Here is a 20,054-nt window from a genome sequence, read left to right as displayed (position 1 = left end):
ATTTATCCCTGCGGGATAGAATAGTCGAGACCTAAAAAGGGGCACAGAAACGAGGGAAAAACAAGTGGCACAGGGCAGAAGGGCACAAAAAACGAGGGAAAAACTAGTGGCACAGAGGGCAGCAGGGCACAAAAAAACGAGTGGAACAGAGGCAGAAGGGCACAAAAGGAGGGAAAAAGAAGTGGCACAGAGGGCAGAAGGGCACACAAAAACGAGTGGAACAGAAGGCAAAAGAGGCACAAAAACAAGGGAAAAACGAGTGGCACAGAGGGCAGAAGGGCACAAAAAAAACGAGTGGAACAGAGGGCAGATGGGCACAAAAAACGAGTGGAACAGAAGGCAGAAGGGCACAAAACATGAGGGAAAAATGAGTGGGACAGAGGGCAGAAGGGCACCAAAAATGAATGGAACAGAGGGCACTCTACTACTCACTCTCTACTACTCACTCTAACTACTCACTCTCTTTTACTCTCTTCTACTCACTCTCTACTACTCACTCTCTACTATTCTCTACTACTCACTCTCTACTACTAACTCTACTACTCACTCTCTACTGCACAGTCTCTACTATTCTCTACTCTCTACTACTCATTCTGTACTACTCTGCACTACTCACTCTCTACTACTCTCTATCACTAACTCTACTACTCTCTACCACTCACTCTCTACTACACATTCTCTACCACTCTCTACTACTCACTCTAACTACTCATTCTCTATTACTCTCTTCTACTCACTGTCTACTACTCACTCTCTACTATTCTCTACTACTCACTCTCTACTACTCACTCTCTACTATTCTCTACTCTCTACTACTCATTCTGTACTACTCTGCACTACTCACTCTCTACTACTCTCTAGTACTAACTCTACTACTCTCTACCACTCACTCTCTACTACACATTACATTCTCTACCACTCACTCTCTACCTCTCTATCTTTCTCTATCTCTCTCTATGCGCACACATATGCACACATATATATATATATATATATATATATATATATATATATATATATATATATATATATGTGTGTGTGTGTGTGTCTATATACAAACATATGTAAACATATATAGATATATATACATCTGTATATCTATATAAATACATGCATACATATACATACACATGTATGCATATATATGCATGTTATGTACCTGAAAGTTTGAAGAACACTTATAAAAGCAAAGCTTAAAAAAACACCTAATTACAGATAGAAATGCTTTAACCTAAACGAGGGCGAGATCTATTGCATTTTCAATGCTTGTTTTTTTAATGTAAGCATGGCGAGATTAAGTGATTTGCCCAGAATCACAGGCAGTGGAGTCGACCCTGAGGCTCGAACCCTGGTTTCCCAGCTCCAAAGTCGGCAGTCTAAGGTTAGACTATATCCTCACACCATGTCGCTGTAAAGTGTGGCTTTCCATTGGGTGACGTTCCAGTCTGTCTTACGCACTCCCGCCTCCCGACAAAGCCTGTGTCTCAGGAGCTGTCACCGAGCGGCTATCCTTCTACCCGCCTCCCGGTAAAGAGTCGCGCTCCATTGGTTTATTCTTGTCTTCGTCATCACAAACCCCGCCCCTGCTTACCTGCGCTGGCTCGCGCCACTGTCAGCTGTGCGCGCTCGCGCTGCGCTCCGTCACGTGACGCGTCAGTGACGCCGGTGCTCCGCTGCTCTGCCGTTGGTGCGCGCTCCCGACGCACGCCCGCGAGACCCGGAGAGAGCCGAGCCGGTGAGGAGGGGGCGCGGGGGGGAGCACGGGGGCCGGCACGAGGCGTTACAGGGGGGAGGGGGGCTCGGCCTCAGAGTGCTGATAGCACCCCCCCCAGAGCGGGGGGCGCGACATGTGGTGATTATAGGGGGGTCCCATGCTGGGGGCCGGTCTCGGACTGGGGGGGGTTCAGGTTGGTGGTGTCTTGAGTGGTGGCCTGGGGGGGTCACACTCCTCTGGTCCAGGGCTCTTGTGCTTGGGGGGCACATCGGGGGCCGAGAGCCCCGAGCTTCATATCTGAGACCAGGGGGGCGGGGGGGGGGGACCTCAACCCTCCCACCGAGGTCAATGAAACCCGTGAGAGAGGGGGGGCCACGGGGGTAGGGGGCGAGGGGGGTTATATAGGGAGCTGGGGTCCTCATGTGTGACAGGGGTCGGGGTTGGATCTGTCCCCTCAGTGCCCTCTGATGCTTATGCTGGTAGGGTGACTGTGGGGAGGGCTGTGCTTGGCATGGCACTGCCCATGTGAGTGGCACTAGCAGCAGTAGTGTGCCAAGGGATGGCCGTGGAGCTGGGGGCCTCATGTGTTACAGGGGTCGGGGTTGGATCTGTCCCCTCAGTGCCCTCTGATGCTTATGCTGGTAGGGTGACTGTGGGGAGGGCTGTGCTTGGCATGGCACTGCCCATGTGAGTGGCACTAGCAGCAGTAGTGTGCCAAGGGATGGCCGAGGAGCTGGGGGCCTCATGTGTGACAGGGGTCGGGGTTGGATCTGTCCCCTCAGTGCCCTCTGATGCTTATGCTGGTAGGGTCACTGTTGGAAGGGGGTGTGCTTGGCATGGCACTGCCCATGTGAGTGGCATTCACAGCAGTAGTGTGCCAAGGGATGGCCGAGGAGCTGGGGTCCTCATGTGTGACAGGGGTCGGGGTTGGATCTGTCCCCTCAGTGCCCTCTGATGCTTATGCTGGTAGGGTCACTGTGGGGAGGGCTGTGCTTGGCATGGCACTGCCCATGTGAGTGGCATTCACAGCAGTAGTGTGCCAAGGGATGGCCGAGGAGCTGGGGGCCTCATGTGTGACAGGGGTCGGGGTTGGATCTGTCCCCTCAGTGCCCTCTGATGCTTATGCTGGTAGGGTCACTGTGGGGAGGGCTGTGCTTGGCATGGCACTGCCCATGTGAGTGGCATTCACAGCAGTAGTGTGCCAAGGGATGGCCGTGGAGCTGGGGTCCTCATGTGTGACAGGGGTCGGGGTTGGATCTGTCCCCTCAGTGCCCTCTGATGCTTATGCTGGTAGGGTCATTGTGGGGAGGGCTGTGCTTGGCATGGCACTGCCCATGTGAGTGGCATTCACAGCAGTAGTGTGCCAAGGGATGGCCGAGGAGCTGGGGGCCTCATGTGTGACAGGGGTCGGGGTTGGATCTGTCCCCTCAGTGCCCTCTGATGCTTATGCTGGTAGGGTCACTGTTGGAAGGGGGTGTGCTTGGCATGGCACTGCCCATGTGAGTGGCATTCACAGCAGTAGTGTGCCAAGGGATGGCCGAGGAGCTGGGGGCCTCATGTGTGACAGGGGTCGGGGTTGGATCTGTCCCCTCAGTGCCCTCTGATGCTTATGCTGGTAGGGTCACTGTTGGAAGGGGGCGTGCTTGGCATGGCACTGCCCATGTGAGTGGCATTCACAGCAGTAGTGTGCCAAGGGATGGCCGAGGAGCTGGGGGCCTCATGTGTGACAGGGGTCGGGGTTGGATCTGTCCCCTCAGTGCCCTCTGATGCTTATGCTGGTAGGGTCACTGTGGGGAGGGCTGTGCTTGGCATGGCACTGCCCATGTGAGTGGCACTAACAGCAGTAGTGTGCCAAGGGATGGCCGTGGAGCTGGGCGCCTCATGTGTGACAGAGGTCGGGGTTGGATCTGTCCCCTCAGTGCCTTCTGATGCTTATGCTGGTAGGGTCACTGTGGGGAGGGCTGTGCTTGGCATGGCACTGCCCATGTGAGTGGCACTAACAGCAGTAGTGTTCCAAGGGATGGCCGTGGAGCTGGGGTCCTCATGTGTGACAGGAGTCGGGGTTGGATCTGTCCCCTCAGTGCCCTCTGATGCTTATGCTGGTAGGGTCACTGTGGGGAGGGCTGTGCTTGGCATGGCACTGCCCATGTGAGTGGCATTCACAGCAGTAGTGTGCCAAGGGATGGCCGAGGAGCTGGGGGCCTCATGTGTGACAGGGGTCGGGGTTGGATCTGTCCCCTCAGTGCCCTCTGATGCTTATGCTGGTAGGGTCACTGTTGGAAGGGGGTGTGCTTGGCATGGCACTGCCCATGTGAGTGGCATTCACAGCAGTAGTGTGCCAAGGGATGGCCGAGGAGCTGGGGGCCTCATGTGTGACAGGGGTCGGGGTTGGATCTGTCCCCTCAGTGCCCTCTGATGCTTATGCTGGTAGGGTCACTGTGGGGAGGGCTGTGCTTGGCATGGCACTGCCCATGTGAGTGGCACTAACAGCAGTAGTGTTCCAAGGGATGGCCGTGGAGCTGGGGTCCTCATGTGTTACAGGGGTCGGGGTTGGATCTGTCCCCTCAGTGCCCTCTGATACTTATGCTGGGTAGGGTCACTCTGGGGAGGGCTGTGCTTGGCATGGCACTTCCCATGTGAGTGGCACTCACAGCAGTAGTGTGCCAAGGGATGGCCGAGGAGCTGGGGGCCTCATGTGTTACAGGGGTCGGGGTTGGATCTGTCCCCTCAGTGCCCTCTGATGCTTATACTGGATAGGGTCACTCTGGGGAGGGCTGTGCTTGGCATGGCACTGCCCATGTGAGTGGCACTCACAGCAGTAGTGTGCCAAGGGATGGCCGAGGAGCTGGGGGCCTCATGTGTTACAGGGGTCGGGGTTGGATCTGTCCCCTCAGTGCCCTCTGATGCTTATGCTGGTAGGGTCACTGTGGGGAGGGCTGTGCTTGGCATGGCACTGCCCATGTGAGTGGCATTCACAGCAGTAGTGTGCCAAGGGATGGCCGAGGAGCTGGGGGCCTCATGTGTGACAGGGGTCGGGGTTGGATCTGTCCCCTCAGTGCCCTCTGATGCTTATGCTGGTAGGGTCACTGTGGGGAGGGCTGTGCTTGGCATGGCACTGCCCATGTGAGTGGCACTAACAGCAGTAGTGTTCCAAGGGATGGCCGTGGAGCTGGGGTCCTCATGTGTTACAGGGGTCGGGGTTGGATCTGTCCCCTCAGTGCCCTCTGATACTTATGCTGGGTAGGGTCACTCTGGGGAGGGCTGTGCTTGGCATGGCACTTCCCATGTGAGTGGCACTCACAGCAGTAGTGTGCCAAGGGATGGCCGAGGAGCTGGGGGCCTCATGTGTTACAGGGGTCGGGGTTGGATCTGTCCCCTCAGTGCCCTCTGATGCTTATACTGGATAGGGTCACTCTGGGGAGGGCTGTGCTTGGCATGGCACTGCCCATGTGAGTGGCACTCACAGCAGTAGTGTGCCAAGGGATGGCCGAGGAGCTGGGGGCCTCATGTGTTACAGGGGTCGGGGTTGGATCTGTCCCCTCAGTGCCCTCTGATGCTTATACTGGTAGGGTCACTGTTGGAAGGGGGTGTGCTTGGCATGGCACTGCCCATGTGAGTGGCACTCACAGCAGTAGTGTGCCAAGGGATGGCCGTGAAGCTGTGGGCCTCATGTGTGACAGAGGTCGGGGTTGGATCTGTCCCCTCAGTGCCCTCTGATGCTTATGCTGGATAGGGTCACTCTGGGGAGGGCTGTGCTTGGCGTGGCACTGCCCATGTGAGTGGCACTAGCAGCAGTAGTGTTCCAAGGGATGGCCGTGGAGCTGGGGTCCTCATGTGTTACAGGGGTCGGGGTTGGATCTGTCCCCTCAGTGCCCTCTGATGCTTATGCTGGTAGGGTCACTGTGGGGAGGGCTGTGCTTGGCGTGGCACTGCCCATGTGAGTGGCACTAGCAGCAGTAGTGTGCCAAGGGATGGCCGAGGAGCTGGGGGCCTCATGTGTTACAGGGGTCGGGGTTGGATCTGTCCCCTCAGTGCCCTCTGATGCTTATGCTGGTAGGCCACTCTGGGGAGGGCTGTGCTTGGCATGGCACTGCCCGTGTGAGTGGCACTAGCAGCAGTAGTGTGCCAAGGGATGGCCGAGGAGCTGGGGGCCTCATGTGTTACAGGGGTCGGGGTTGGATCTGTCCCCTCAGTGCCCTCTGATGCTTATGCTGGATAGGGTCACTCTGGGGAGGGCTGTGCTTGGCATGGCACTGCCCATGTGAGTGGCACTCACAGCAGTAGTGTGCCAAGGGATGGCTGTGGAGCTGGGGTCCTCATGTGTGACAGGGGTCGGGGTTGGATCTGTCCCCTCAGTGCCCTCTGATGCTTATGCTGGTAGGGTGACTGTGGGGAGGGCTGTGCTTGGCATGGCACTGCCCATGTGAGTGGCACTAGCAGCAGTAGTGTTCCAAGGGATGGCCGTGGAGCTGGGGTCCTCATGTGTTACAGGGGTCGGGGTTGGATCTGTCCCCTCAGTGCCCTCTGATGCTTATGCTGGTAGGGTCACTGTGGGGAGGGCTGTGCTTGGCGTGGCACTGCCCATGTGAGTGGCACTAGCAGCAGTAGTGTGCCAAGGGATGGCCGAGGAGCTGGGGGCCTCATGTGTTACAGGGGTCGGGGTTGGATCTGTCCCCTCAGTGCCCTCTGATGCTTATGCTGGTAGGCCACTCTGGGGAGGGCTGTGCTTGGCATGGCACTGCCCGTGTGAGTGGCACTAGCAGCAGTAGTGTGCCAAGGGATGGCCGAGGAGCTGGGGGCCTCATGTGTTACAGGGGTCGGGGTTGGATCTGTCCCCTCAGTGCCCTCTGATGCTTATGCTGGATAGGGTCACTCTGGGGAGGGCTGTGCTTGGCATGGCACTGCCCATGTGAGTGGCACTCACAGCAGTAGTGTGCCAAGGGATGGCTGTGGAGCTGGGGTCCTCATGTGTGACAGGGGTCGGGGTTGGATCTGTCCCCTCAGTGCCCTCTGATGCTTATGCTGGTAGGGTGACTGTGGGGAGGGCTGTGCTTGGCATGGCACTGCCCATGTGAGTGGCACTCACAGCAGTAGTGTGCCAAGGGATGGCCGTGGAGCTGGGGGCCTCATGTGTGACAGGGGTCGGGGTTGGATCTGTCCCCTCAGTGCCCTCTGATGCTTATGCTGGATAGGGTCACTCTGGGGAGGGCTGTGCTTGGCATGGCACTGCCCATGTGAGTGGCACTCACAGCAGTAGTGTGCCAAGGGATGGCCGTGGAGCTGGGGGCCTCATGTGTTACAGGGGTCGGGGTTGGATCTGTCCCCTCAGTGCCCTCTGATGCTTATGCTGGTAGGGTCACTCTGGGGAGGGCTGTGCTTGGCATGGCACTGCCCATGTGAGAGGCACTCACAGCAGTAGTGTGCCAAGGGATGGCCGTGGAGCTGGGGTCCTCATGTGTGACAGGGGTCGGGGTTGGATCTGTCCCCTTAGTGCCCACTGATGCTTATGCTGGTAGGGTCACTGTGGGGAGGGCTGTGCTTGGCATGGCACTGCCCATGTGAGTGGCACTCACAGCAGTAGTGTGCCAAGGGATGGCCGTGGAGCTGGGGGCCTCATGTGTGACAGGGGTCGGGGTTAGATCTGTCCCCTCAGTGCCCTCTGATGCTTATGCTGGTAGGGTGACTGTGGGGAGGGCTGTGCTTGGCATGGCACTGCCCATGTGAGTGGCACTCACAGCAGTAGTGTGCCAAGGGATGGCCGTGGAGCTGGGCGCCTCATGTGTGACAGAGGTCGGGGTTGGATCTGTCCCCTCAGTGCCCTCTGATGCTTATGCTATTAGGGTGGCTGTGGGGAGGGCTGTGCTTGGCATGGCACTGCCCATGTGAGTGGCACTAGCAGCAGCAGTGTGCCAAGGGATGGCCGTGGAGCTGGGCGCCTCATGTGTGACAGAGGTCGGGGTTGGATCTGTCCCCTCAGTGCCCTCTGATGCTTATGCTGGTAGGGTGACTGTGGGGAGGGCTGTGCTTGGCATGGCACTGCCCATGTGAGTGGCACTCGCAGCAGTAGTGTGCCAAGGGATGGCCGTGGAGCTGGGGGCCTCATGTGTGACAGGGGTCGGGGTTAGATCTGTCCCCTCAATGCCCTCTGATGCTTATGCTGGTAGGGTGACTGTGGGGAGGGCTGTGCTTGGCATGGCACTGCCCATGTGAGTGGCACTCACAGCAGTAGTGTGCCAAGGGATGGCCGTGGAGCTGGGGTCCTCATGTGTTACAGGGGTCGGGGGTTGGATCTGTCCCCTCAGTGCCCTCTGATGCTTATGCTGGTAGGGTCACTGTGGGGAGGGCTGTGCTTGGCATGGCACTGCCCATGTGAGAGGCACTCACAGCAGTAGTGTGCCAAGGGATGGCCGTGGAGCTGGGGTCCTCATGTGTTACAGGGGTCGGGGTTGGATCTGTCCCCTCAGTGCCCTCTGATGCTTATGCTGGTAGGGTCACTCTGGGGAGGGCTGTGCTTGGCATGGCACTGCCCATGTGAGTGGCACTCATAGCAGTAGTGTGCCAAGGGATGGCCGTGGAGCTGGGCGCCTCATGTGTTACAGGGGTCGGGGTTGGATCTGTCCCCTCAGTGCCCTCTGATGCTTATGCTGGGTAGGGTGACTGTGGGGAGTGCTGTGCTTGGCATGGCACTGCCCATGTGAGTGGCACTAGCAGCAGTAGTGTGCCAAGGGATGGCCGTGGAGCTGGGCGCCTCATGTGTGACAGGGGTCGGGGTTGGATCTGTCCCCTCAGTGCCCTCTGATGCTTATGCTGGGTAGGGTCACTCTGGGGAGGGGGTGTGCTTGGCATGGCACTGCCCATGTGAGTGGCACTCACAGCAGTAGTGTGCCAAGGGATGGCCGAGGAGCTGGGGGCCTCATGTGTTACAGGGGTCGGGTTGGATCTGTCCCCTCAGTGCCCACTGATGCTTATGCTGGTAGGGTGACTGTTGGAAGGGGTGTGCTTGGCATGGCACTGCCCATGTGAGTGGCACTCACAGCAGTAGTGTGCCAAGGGATGGCCGTGGAGCTGGGGGCCTCATGTGTGACAGGGGTCGGGGTTAGATCTGTCCCCTCAGTGCCCTCTGATGCTTATGCTGGGTAGGGTCACTCTGGGGAGGGGGTGTGCTTGGCATGGCACTGCCCATGTGAGTGGCACTCACAGCAGTAGTGTGCCAAGGGATGGCCGAGGAGCTGGGGGCCTCATGTGTTACAGGGGTCGGGTTGGATCTGTCCCCTCAGTGCCCACTGATGCTTATGCTGGTAGGGTGACTGTTGGAAGGGGGTGTGCTTGGCATGGCACTGCCCATGTGAGTGGCACTCACAGCAGTAGTGTTCCAAGGGATGGCCGTGGAGCTGGGGTCCTCATGTGTTACAGGGGTCGGGGGTTGGATCTGTCCCCTCAGTGCCCTCTGATGCTTATGCTGGGTAGGGTCACTCTGGGGAGGGGGTGTGCTTGGCATGGCACTGCCCATGTGAGTGGCACTCACAGCAGTAGTGTGCCAAGGGATGGCCGAGGAGCTGGGGGCCTCATGTGTTACAGGGGTCGGGGTTGGATCTGTCCCCTCAGTGCCCTCTGATGCTTATGCTGGCAGGGTCACTGTGGGGAGTGCTGTGCTTGGCATGGCACTGCCCATGTGAGTGGCACTCACAGCAGTAGTGTGCCAAGGGATGGCCGTGGAGCTGGGGGCCTCATGTGTGACAGGGGTCGGGGTTAGATCTGTCCCCTCAGTGCCCTCTGATGCTTATGCTGGGTAGGGTCACTCTGGGGAGGGGGTGTGCTTGGCATGGCACTGCCCATGTGAGTGGCACTCACAGCAGTAGTGTGCCAAGGGATGGCCGAGGAGCTGGGGGCCTCATGTGTTACAGGGGTCGGGTTGGATCTGTCCCCTCAGTGCCCACTGATGCTTATGCTGGTAGGGTGACTGTTGGAAGGGGTGTGCTTGGCATGGCACTGCCCATGTGAGTGGCACTCACAGCAGTAGTGTGCCAAGGGATGGCCGTGGAGCTGGGGGCCTCATGTGTGACAGGGGTCGGGGTTAGATCTGTCCCCTCAGTGCCCTCTGATGCTTATGCTGGGTAGGGTCACTCTGGGGAGGGGGTGTGCTTGGCATGGCACTGCCCATGTGAGTGGCACTCACAGCAGTAGTGTGCCAAGGGATGGCCGAGGAGCTGGGGGCCTCATGTGTTACAGGGGTCGGGTTGGATCTGTCCCCTCAGTGCCCACTGATGCTTATGCTGGTAGGGTGACTGTTGGAAGGGGGTGTGCTTGGCATGGCACTGCCCATGTGAGTGGCACTCACAGCAGTAGTGTTCCAAGGGATGGCCGTGGAGCTGGGGTCCTCATGTGTTACAGGGGTCGGGGGTTGGATCTGTCCCCTCAGTGCCCTCTGATGCTTATGCTGGGTAGGGTCACTCTGGGGAGGGGGTGTGCTTGGCATGGCACTGCCCATGTGAGTGGCACTCACAGCAGTAGTGTGCCAAGGGATGGCCGAGGAGCTGGGGGCCTCATGTGTTACAGGGGTCGGGTTGGATCTGTCCCCTCAGTGCCCACTGATGCTTATGCTGGTAGGGTCACTGTGGGGAGGGCTGTGCTTGGCATGGCACTGCCCATGTGAGTGGCACTCACAGCAGTAGTGTGCCAAGGGATGGCCGAGGAGCTGGGGGCCTCATGTGTTACAGGGGTCGGGGTTGGATCTGTCCCCTCAGTGCCCACTGATGCTTATGCTGGTAGGGTCACTGTTGGAAGGGGTGTGCTTGGCATGGCACTTCCCATGTGAGTGGCACTCACAGCAGTAGTGTGCCAAGGGATGGCCGTGGAGCTGGGGGCCTCATGTGTTACAGGGGTCGGGGTTGGATCTGTCCCCTCAGTGCCCTCTGATGCTTATGCTGGTAGGGTCACTCTGGGGAGGGGTGTGCTTGGCACGGCACTGCCCGTGTGAGTGGCACTCACAGCAGTAGTGTGCCAAGGGATGGCCGTGGAGCTGGGGTCCTCATGTGTTACAGGGGTCGGGGTTGGATCTGTCCCCTCAGTGCCCTCTGATGCTTATGCTGGTAGGGTCACTCTGGGGAGGGGTGTGCTTGGCACGGCACTGCCCGTGTGAGTGGCACTCACAGCAGTAGTGTGCCAAGGGATGGCCGTGGAGCTGGGGGCCTCATGTGTTACAGGGGTCGGGGTTGGATCTGTTCCCTCAGTGCCCTCTGATGCTTATGCTGGTAGGGTGACTCTGGGGGTGGCTGTGCTTGGCATGGCACTGCCCATGTGAGTGACACTCACAGCAGTAGTGTGCCAAGGGATGGCCGTGGAGCTGGGGGTCTCATGTGTTACAGGGGTCGGGGTTGGATCTGTCCCCTCAGTGCCCTCTGATGCTTATGCTGGTAGGGTGACTGTGGGGAGGGCTGTGCTTGGCATGGCACTGCCCATGTGAGTGGCACTCGCAGCAGTAGTGTGCCAAGGGATGGCCGTGGAGCTGGGGGCCTCATGTGTTACAGGGGTCGGGGTTGGATCTGTCCCCTCAGTGCCCTCTGATGCTTATGCTGGTAGGGTCACTGTGGGGAGGGCTGTGCTTGGCGTGGCACTGCCCATGTGAGTGGCACTAGCAGCAGTAGTGTGCCAAGGGATGGCCGTGGAGCTGGGCGCCTCATGTGTGACAGAGGTCGGGGTTGGATCTGTCCCCTCAGTGCCCTCTGATGCTTATGCTGGTAGGGTCACTGTGGGGAGGGCTGTGCTTGGCGTGGCACTGCCCATGTGAGTGGCACTAGCAGCAGTAGTGTGCCAAGGGATGGCCGTGGAGCTGGGGGCCTCATGTGTTACAGGGGTCGGGGCTGGAGCGGTCTCCTCAGTGCCCTCTGATGCTTATGCTGGGTAGGGTCACTCTGGGGAGGGGGTGTGCTTGGCATGGCACTGCCCATGTGAGTGGCACTCGCAGCAGTAGTGTGCCAAGGGATGGCCGTGGAGCTGGGGGTCTCATGTGTGACAGGGGTCGGGGTTGGATCTGTCCCCTCAGTGCCCTCTGATGCTTATGCTGGTAGGGTGACTGTGGGGAGGGCTGTGCTTGGCATGGCACTGCCCATGTGAGTGGCACTCGCAGCAGTAGTGTGCCAAGGGATGGCCGTGGAGCTGGGGGCCTCATGTGTTACAGGGGTCGGGGTTGGATCTGTCCCCTCAGGGCCCTCTGATGCTTATGCTGGTAGGGTCACTGTGGGGAGGGCTGTGCTTGGCGTGGCACTGCCCATGTGAGTGGCACTAGCAGCAGTAGTGTGCCAAGGGATGGCCGTGGAGCTGGGCGCCTCATGTGTGACAGAGGTCGGGGTTGGATCTGTCCCCTCAGTGCCCTCTGATGCTTATGCTGGTAGGGTGACTGTTGGAAGGGGGTGTGCTTGGCATGGCACTGCCCATGTGAGTGGCACTCACAGCAGTAGTGTGCCAAGGGATGGCCGTGGAGCTGGGCGCCTCATGTGTGACAGAGGTCGGGGTTGGATCTGTCCCCTCAGTGCCCTCTGATGCTTATGCTGGTAGGGTCACTGTGGGGAGGGCTGTGCTTGGCATGGCACTACCCATGTGAGTGGCACTCGCAGCAGTAGTGTGCCAAGGGATGGCCGTGGAGCTGGGGTCCTCATGTGTTACAGGGGTCGGGGTTGGATCTGTCCCCTCAGTGCCCTCTGATGCTTATGCTGGTAGGGTCACTGTGGGGAGGGCTGTGCTTGGCATGGCACTGCCCAAGTGAGTGGCACTCGCAGCAGTAGTGTGCCAAGGGATGGCCGTGGAGCTGGGGGCCTCATGTGTTACAGGGGTCGGGGTTGGATCTGTCCCCTCAGTGCCCTCTGATGCTTATGCTGGTAGGGTCACTGTGGGGAGGGCTGTGCTTGGCATGGCACTGCCCATGTGAGTGGCACTAACAGCAGTAGTGTTCCAAGGGATGGCCGTGGAGCTGGGGTCCTCATGTGTTACAGGGGTCGGGGTTGGATCTGTCCCCTCAGTGCCCTCTGATACTTATGCTGGGTAGGGTCACTCTGGGGAGGGCTGTGCTTGGCATGGCACTTCCCATGTGAGTGGCACTCACAGCAGTAGTGTGCCAAGGGATGGCCGAGGAGCTGGGGGCCTCATGTGTTACAGGGGTCGGGGTTGGATCTGTCCCCTCAGTGCCCTCTGATGCTTATACTGGATAGGGTCACTCTGGGGAGGGCTGTGCTTGGCATGGCACTGCCCATGTGAGTGGCACTCACAGCAGTAGTGTGCCAAGGGATGGCCGAGGAGCTGGGGGCCTCATGTGTTACAGGGGTCGGGGTTGGATCTGTCCCCTCAGTGCCCTCTGATGCTTATGCTGGTAGGGTCACTGTGGGGAGGGCTGTGCTTGGCATGGCACTGCCCATGTGAGTGGCATTCACAGCAGTAGTGTGCCAAGGGATGGCCGAGGAGCTGGGGGCCTCATGTGTGACAGGGGTCGGGGTTGGATCTGTCCCCTCAGTGCCCTCTGATGCTTATGCTGGTAGGGTCACTGTGGGGAGGGCTGTGCTTGGCATGGCACTGCCCATGTGAGTGGCACTAACAGCAGTAGTGTTCCAAGGGATGGCCGTGGAGCTGGGGTCCTCATGTGTTACAGGGGTCGGGGTTGGATCTGTCCCCTCAGTGCCCTCTGATACTTATGCTGGGTAGGGTCACTCTGGGGAGGGCTGTGCTTGGCATGGCACTTCCCATGTGAGTGGCACTCACAGCAGTAGTGTGCCAAGGGATGGCCGAGGAGCTGGGGGCCTCATGTGTTACAGGGGTCGGGGTTGGATCTGTCCCCTCAGTGCCCTCTGATGCTTATACTGGATAGGGTCACTCTGGGGAGGGCTGTGCTTGGCATGGCACTGCCCATGTGAGTGGCACTCACAGCAGTAGTGTGCCAAGGGATGGCCGAGGAGCTGGGGGCCTCATGTGTTACAGGGGTCGGGGTTGGATCTGTCCCCTCAGTGCCCTCTGATGCTTATACTGGTAGGGTCACTGTTGGAAGGGGGTGTGCTTGGCATGGCACTGCCCATGTGAGTGGCACTCACAGCAGTAGTGTGCCAAGGGATGGCCGTGAAGCTGTGGGCCTCATGTGTGACAGAGGTCGGGGTTGGATCTGTCCCCTCAGTGCCCTCTGATGCTTATGCTGGATAGGGTCACTCTGGGGAGGGCTGTGCTTGGCGTGGCACTGCCCATGTGAGTGGCACTAGCAGCAGTAGTGTTCCAAGGGATGGCCGTGGAGCTGGGGTCCTCATGTGTTACAGGGGTCGGGGTTGGATCTGTCCCCTCAGTGCCCTCTGATGCTTATGCTGGTAGGGTCACTGTGGGGAGGGCTGTGCTTGGCGTGGCACTGCCCATGTGAGTGGCACTAGCAGCAGTAGTGTGCCAAGGGATGGCCGAGGAGCTGGGGGCCTCATGTGTTACAGGGGTCGGGGTTGGATCTGTCCCCTCAGTGCCCTCTGATGCTTATGCTGGTAGGCCACTCTGGGGAGGGCTGTGCTTGGCATGGCACTGCCCGTGTGAGTGGCACTAGCAGCAGTAGTGTGCCAAGGGATGGCCGAGGAGCTGGGGGCCTCATGTGTTACAGGGGTCGGGGTTGGATCTGTCCCCTCAGTGCCCTCTGATGCTTATGCTGGATAGGGTCACTCTGGGGAGGGCTGTGCTTGGCATGGCACTGCCCATGTGAGTGGCACTCACAGCAGTAGTGTGCCAAGGGATGGCTGTGGAGCTGGGGTCCTCATGTGTGACAGGGGTCGGGGTTGGATCTGTCCCCTCAGTGCCCTCTGATGCTTATGCTGGTAGGGTGACTGTGGGGAGGGCTGTGCTTGGCATGGCACTGCCCATGTGAGTGGCACTAGCAGCAGTAGTGTTCCAAGGGATGGCCGTGGAGCTGGGGTCCTCATGTGTTACAGGGGTCGGGGTTGGATCTGTCCCCTCAGTGCCCTCTGATGCTTATGCTGGTAGGGTCACTGTGGGGAGGGCTGTGCTTGGCGTGGCACTGCCCATGTGAGTGGCACTAGCAGCAGTAGTGTGCCAAGGGATGGCCGAGGAGCTGGGGGCCTCATGTGTTACAGGGGTCGGGGTTGGATCTGTCCCCTCAGTGCCCTCTGATGCTTATGCTGGTAGGCCACTCTGGGGAGGGCTGTGCTTGGCATGGCACTGCCCGTGTGAGTGGCACTAGCAGCAGTAGTGTGCCAAGGGATGGCCGAGGAGCTGGGGGCCTCATGTGTTACAGGGGTCGGGGTTGGATCTGTCCCCTCAGTGCCCTCTGATGCTTATGCTGGATAGGGTCACTCTGGGGAGGGCTGTGCTTGGCATGGCACTGCCCATGTGAGTGGCACTCACAGCAGTAGTGTGCCAAGGGATGGCTGTGGAGCTGGGGTCCTCATGTGTGACAGGGGTCGGGGTTGGATCTGTCCCCTCAGTGCCCTCTGATGCTTATGCTGGTAGGGTGACTGTGGGGAGGGCTGTGCTTGGCATGGCACTGCCCATGTGAGTGGCACTCACAGCAGTAGTGTGCCAAGGGATGGCCGTGGAGCTGGGGGCCTCATGTGTGACAGGGGTCGGGGTTGGATCTGTCCCCTCAGTGCCCTCTGATGCTTATGCTGGATAGGGTCACTCTGGGGAGGGCTGTGCTTGGCATGGCACTGCCCATGTGAGTGGCACTCACAGCAGTAGTGTGCCAAGGGATGGCCGTGGAGCTGGGGGCCTCATGTGTTACAGGGGTCGGGGTTGGATCTGTCCCCTCAGTGCCCTCTGATGCTTATGCTGGTAGGGTCACTCTGGGGAGGGCTGTGCTTGGCATGGCACTGCCCATGTGAGAGGCACTCACAGCAGTAGTGTGCCAAGGGATGGCCGTGGAGCTGGGGTCCTCATGTGTGACAGGGGTCGGGGTTGGATCTGTCCCCTTAGTGCCCACTGATGCTTATGCTGGTAGGGTCACTGTGGGGAGGGCTGTGCTTGGCATGGCACTGCCCATGTGAGTGGCACTCACAGCAGTAGTGTGCCAAGGGATGGCCGTGGAGCTGGGGGCCTCATGTGTGACAGGGGTCGGGGTTAGATCTGTCCCCTCAGTGCCCTCTGATGCTTATGCTGGTAGGGTGACTGTGGGGAGGGCTGTGCTTGGCATGGCACTGCCCATGTGAGTGGCACTCACAGCAGTAGTGTGCCAAGGGATGGCCGTGGAGCTGGGCGCCTCATGTGTGACAGAGGTCGGGGTTGGATCTGTCCCCTCAGTGCCCTCTGATGCTTATGCTATTAGGGTGGCTGTGGGGAGGGCTGTGCTTGGCATGGCACTGCCCATGTGAGTGGCACTAGCAGCAGCAGTGTGCCAAGGGATGGCCGTGGAGCTGGGCGCCTCATGTGTGACAGAGGTCGGGGTTGGATCTGTCCCCTCAGTGCCCTCTGATGCTTATGCTGGTAGGGTGACTGTGGGGAGGGCTGTGCTTGGCATGGCACTGCCCATGTGAGTGGCACTCGCAGCAGTAGTGTGCCAAGGGATGGCCGTGGAGCTGGGGGCCTCATGTGTGACAGGGGTCGGGGTTAGATCTGTCCCCTCAGTGCCCTCTGATGCTTATGCTGGTAGGGTGACTGTGGGGAGGGCTGTGCTTGGCATGGCACTGCCCATGTGAGTGGCACTCACAGCAGTAGTGTGCCAAGGGATGGCCGTGGAGCTGGGGTCCTCATGTGTTACAGGGGTCGGGGGTTGGATCTGTCCCCTCAGTGCCCTCTGATGCTTATGCTGGTAGGGTCACTGTGGGGAGGGCTGTGCTTGGCATGGCACTGCCCATGTGAGAGGCACTCACAGCAGTAGTGTGCCAAGGGATGGCCGTGGAGCTGGGGTCCTCATGTGTTACAGGGGTCGGGGTTGGATCTGTCCCCTCAGTGCCCTCTGATGCTTATGCTGGTAGGGTCACTCTGGGGAGGGCTGTGCTTGGCATGGCACTGCCCATGTGAGTGGCACTCATAGCAGTAGTGTGCCAAGGGATGGCCGTGGAGCTGGGGGCCTCATGTGTTACAGGGGTCGGGGTTGGATCTGTCCCCTCAGTGCCCTCTGATGCTTATGCTGGGTAGGGTGACTGTGGGGAGTGCTGTGCTTGGCATGGCACTGCCCATGTGAGTGGCACTAGCAGCAGTAGTGTGCCAAGGGATGGCCGTGGAGCTGGGCGCCTCATGTGTGACAGGGGTCGGGGTTGGATCTGTCCCCTCAGTGCCCTCTGATGCTTATGCTGGGTAGGGTCACTCTGGGGAGGGGGTGTGCTTGGCATGGCACTGCCCATGTGAGTGGCACTCACAGCAGTAGTGTGCCAAGGGATGGCCGAGGAGCTGGGGGCCTCATGTGTTACAGGGGTCGGGTTGGATCTGTCCCCTCAGTGCCCACTGATGCTTATGCTGGTAGGGTGACTGTTGGAAGGGGTGTGCTTGGCATGGCACTGCCCATGTGAGTGGCACTCACAGCAGTAGTGTGCCAAGGGATGGCCGTGGAGCTGGGGGCCTCATGTGTGACAGGGGTCGGGGTTAGATCTGTCCCCTCAGTGCCCTCTGATGCTTATGCTGGGTAGGGTCACTCTGGGGAGGGGGTGTGCTTGGCATGGCACTGCCCATGTGAGTGGCACTCACAGCAGTAGTGTGCCAAGGGATGGCCGAGGAGCTGGGGGCCTCATGTGTTACAGGGGTCGGGTTGGATCTGTCCCCTCAGTGCCCACTGATGCTTATGCTGGTAGGGTGACTGTTGGAAGGGGGTGTGCTTGGCATGGCACTGCCCATGTGAGTGGCACTCACAGCAGTAGTGTTCCAAGGGATGGCCGTGGAGCTGGGGTCCTCATGTGTTACAGGGGTCGGGGGTTGGATCTGTCCCCTCAGTGCCCTCTGATGCTTATGCTGGGTAGGGTCACTCTGGGGAGGGGGTGTGCTTGGCATGGCACTGCCCATGTGAGTGGCACTCACAGCAGTAGTGTGCCAAGGGATGGCCGAGGAGCTGGGGGCCTCATGTGTTACAGGGGTCGGGGTTGGATCTGTCCCCTCAGTGCCCTCTGATGCTTATGCTGGCAGGGTCACTGTGGGGAGTGCTGTGCTTGGCATGGCACTGCCCATGTGAGTGGCACTCACAGCAGTAGTGTGCCAAGGGATGGCCGTGGAGCTGGGGGCCTCATGTGTGACAGGGGTCGGGGTTAGATCTGTCCCCTCAGTGCCCTCTGATGCTTATGCTGGGTAGGGTCACTCTGGGGAGGGGGTGTGCTTGGCATGGCACTGCCCATGTGAGTGGCACTCACAGCAGTAGTGTGCCAAGGGATGGCCGAGGAGCTGGGGGCCTCATGTGTTACAGGGGTCGGGTTGGATCTGTCCCCTCAGTGCCCACTGATGCTTATGCTGGTAGGGTGACTGTTGGAAGGGGTGTGCTTGGCATGGCACTGCCCATGTGAGTGGCACTCACAGCAGTAGTGTGCCAAGGGATGGCCGTGGAGCTGGGGGCCTCATGTGTGACAGGGGTCGGGGTTAGATCTGTCCCCTCAGTGCCCTCTGATGCTTATGCTGGGTAGGGTCACTCTGGGGAGGGGGTGTGCTTGGCATGGCACTGCCCATGTGAGTGGCACTCACAGCAGTAGTGTGCCAAGGGATGGCCGAGGAGCTGGGGGCCTCATGTGTTACAGGGGTCGGGTTGGATCTGTCCCTCAGTGCCCACTGATGCTTATGCTGGTAGGGTGACTGTTGGAAGGGGGGTGTGCTTGGCATGGCACTGCCCATGTGAGTGGCACTCACAGCAGTAGTGTTCCAAGGGATGGCCGTGGAGCTGGGGTCCTCACTGTGTTACAGGGTCGGGGGTTGGATCTGTCCCCTCAGTGCCCTCTGATGCTTATGCTGGGTAGGGTCACTCTGGGGAGGGGGTGTGCTTGGCATGGCACTGCCCATGTGAGTGGCACTCACAGCAGTAGTGTGCCAAGGGATGGCCGAGGAGCTGGGGGCCTCATGTGTTACAGGGGTCGGGTTGGATCTGTCCCCTCAGTGCCCACTGATGCTTATGCTGGTAGGGTCACTGTGGGGAGGGCTGTGCTTGGCATGGCACTGCCCATGTGAGTGGCACTCACAGCAGTAGTGTGCCAAGGGATGGCCGAGGAGCTGGGGGCCTCATGTGTTACAGGGGTCGGGGTTGGATCTGTCCCCTCAGTGCCCACTGATGCTTATGCTGGTAGGGTCACTGTTGGAAGGGGTGTGCTTGGCATGGCACTTCCCATGTGAGTGGCACTCACAGCAGTAGTGTGCCAAGGGATGGCCGTGGAGCTGGGGGCCTCATGTGTTACAGGGGTCGGGGTTGGATCTGTCCCCTCAGTGCCCTCTGATGCTTATGCTGGTAGGGTCACTCTGGGGAGGGGTGTGCTTGGCACGGCACTGCCCGTGTGAGTGGCACTCACAGCAGTAGTGTGCCAAGGGATGGCCGTGGAGCTGGGGTCCTCATGTGTTACAGGGGTCGGGGTTGGATCTGTCCCCTCAGTGCCCTCTGATGCTTATGCTGGTAGGGTCACTCTGGGGAGGGGTGTGCTTGGCACGGCACTGCCCGTGTGAGTGGCACTCACAGCAGTAGTGTGCCAAGGGATGGCCGTGGAGCTGGGGGCCTCATGTGTTACAGGGGTCGGGGTTGGATCTGTCCCCTCAGTGCCCTCTGATGCTTATGCTGGTAGGGTGACTCTGGGGGTGGCTGTGCTTGGCATGGCACTGCCCATGTGAGTGACACTCACAGCAGTAGTGTGCCAAGGGATGGCCGTGGAGCTGGGGGTCTCATGTGTTACAGGGGTCGGGGTTGGATCTGTCCCCTCAGTGCCCTCTGATGCTTATGCTGGTAGGGTGACTGTGGGGAGGGCTGTGCTTGGCATGGCACTGCCCATGTGAGTGGCACTCGCAGCAGTAGTGTGCCAAGGGATGGCCGTGGAGCTGGGGGCCTCATGTGTTACAGGGGTCGGGGTTGGATCTGTCCCCTCAGTGCCCTCTGATGCTTATGCTGGTAGGGTCACTGTGGGGAGGGCTGTGCTTGGCGTGGCACTGCCCATGTGAGTGGCACTAGCAGCAGTAGTGTGCCAAGGGATGGCCGTGGAGCTGGGCGCCTCATGTGTGACAGAGGTCGGGGTTGGATCTGTCCCCTCAGTGCCCTCTGATGCTTATGCTGGTAGGGTCACTGTGGGGAGGGCTGTGCTTGGCGTGGCACTGCCCATGTGAGTGGCACTAGCAGCAGTAGTGTGCCAAGGGATGGCCGTGGAGCTGGGGGCCTCATGTGTTACAGGGGTCGGGGCTGGAGCGGTCTCCTCAGTGCCCTCTGATGCTT

General features: G+C 59.6%; 1 protein-coding gene across 1 annotated transcript in view; it reads left to right on the top strand.

Moving 5' to 3' along the window:
- The first annotated feature begins 1,689 nt into the window (after positions 1-1,689).
- Positions 1,690-20,054, top strand: part of GNG7 (G protein subunit gamma 7) — a 212,594-nt gene continuing 194,229 nt past the window's right edge. The window contains exon 1 of the mRNA XM_086947830.1: positions 1,690-1,735. The gene's annotated coding sequence lies outside the window, so the exon portion shown is untranslated. The remainder of the gene's footprint in view (positions 1,736-20,054) is intronic.

Source organism: Lissotriton vulgaris, assembly GCF_964263255.1.
Source record: "Lissotriton vulgaris chromosome 12 unlocalized genomic scaffold, aLisVul1.2 SUPER_12_unloc_1, whole genome shotgun sequence".
Lineage (NCBI taxonomy): Eukaryota > Metazoa > Chordata > Amphibia > Caudata > Salamandridae > Lissotriton > Lissotriton vulgaris.
This window is presented reverse-complemented; position numbering and strand designations above follow the sequence as displayed.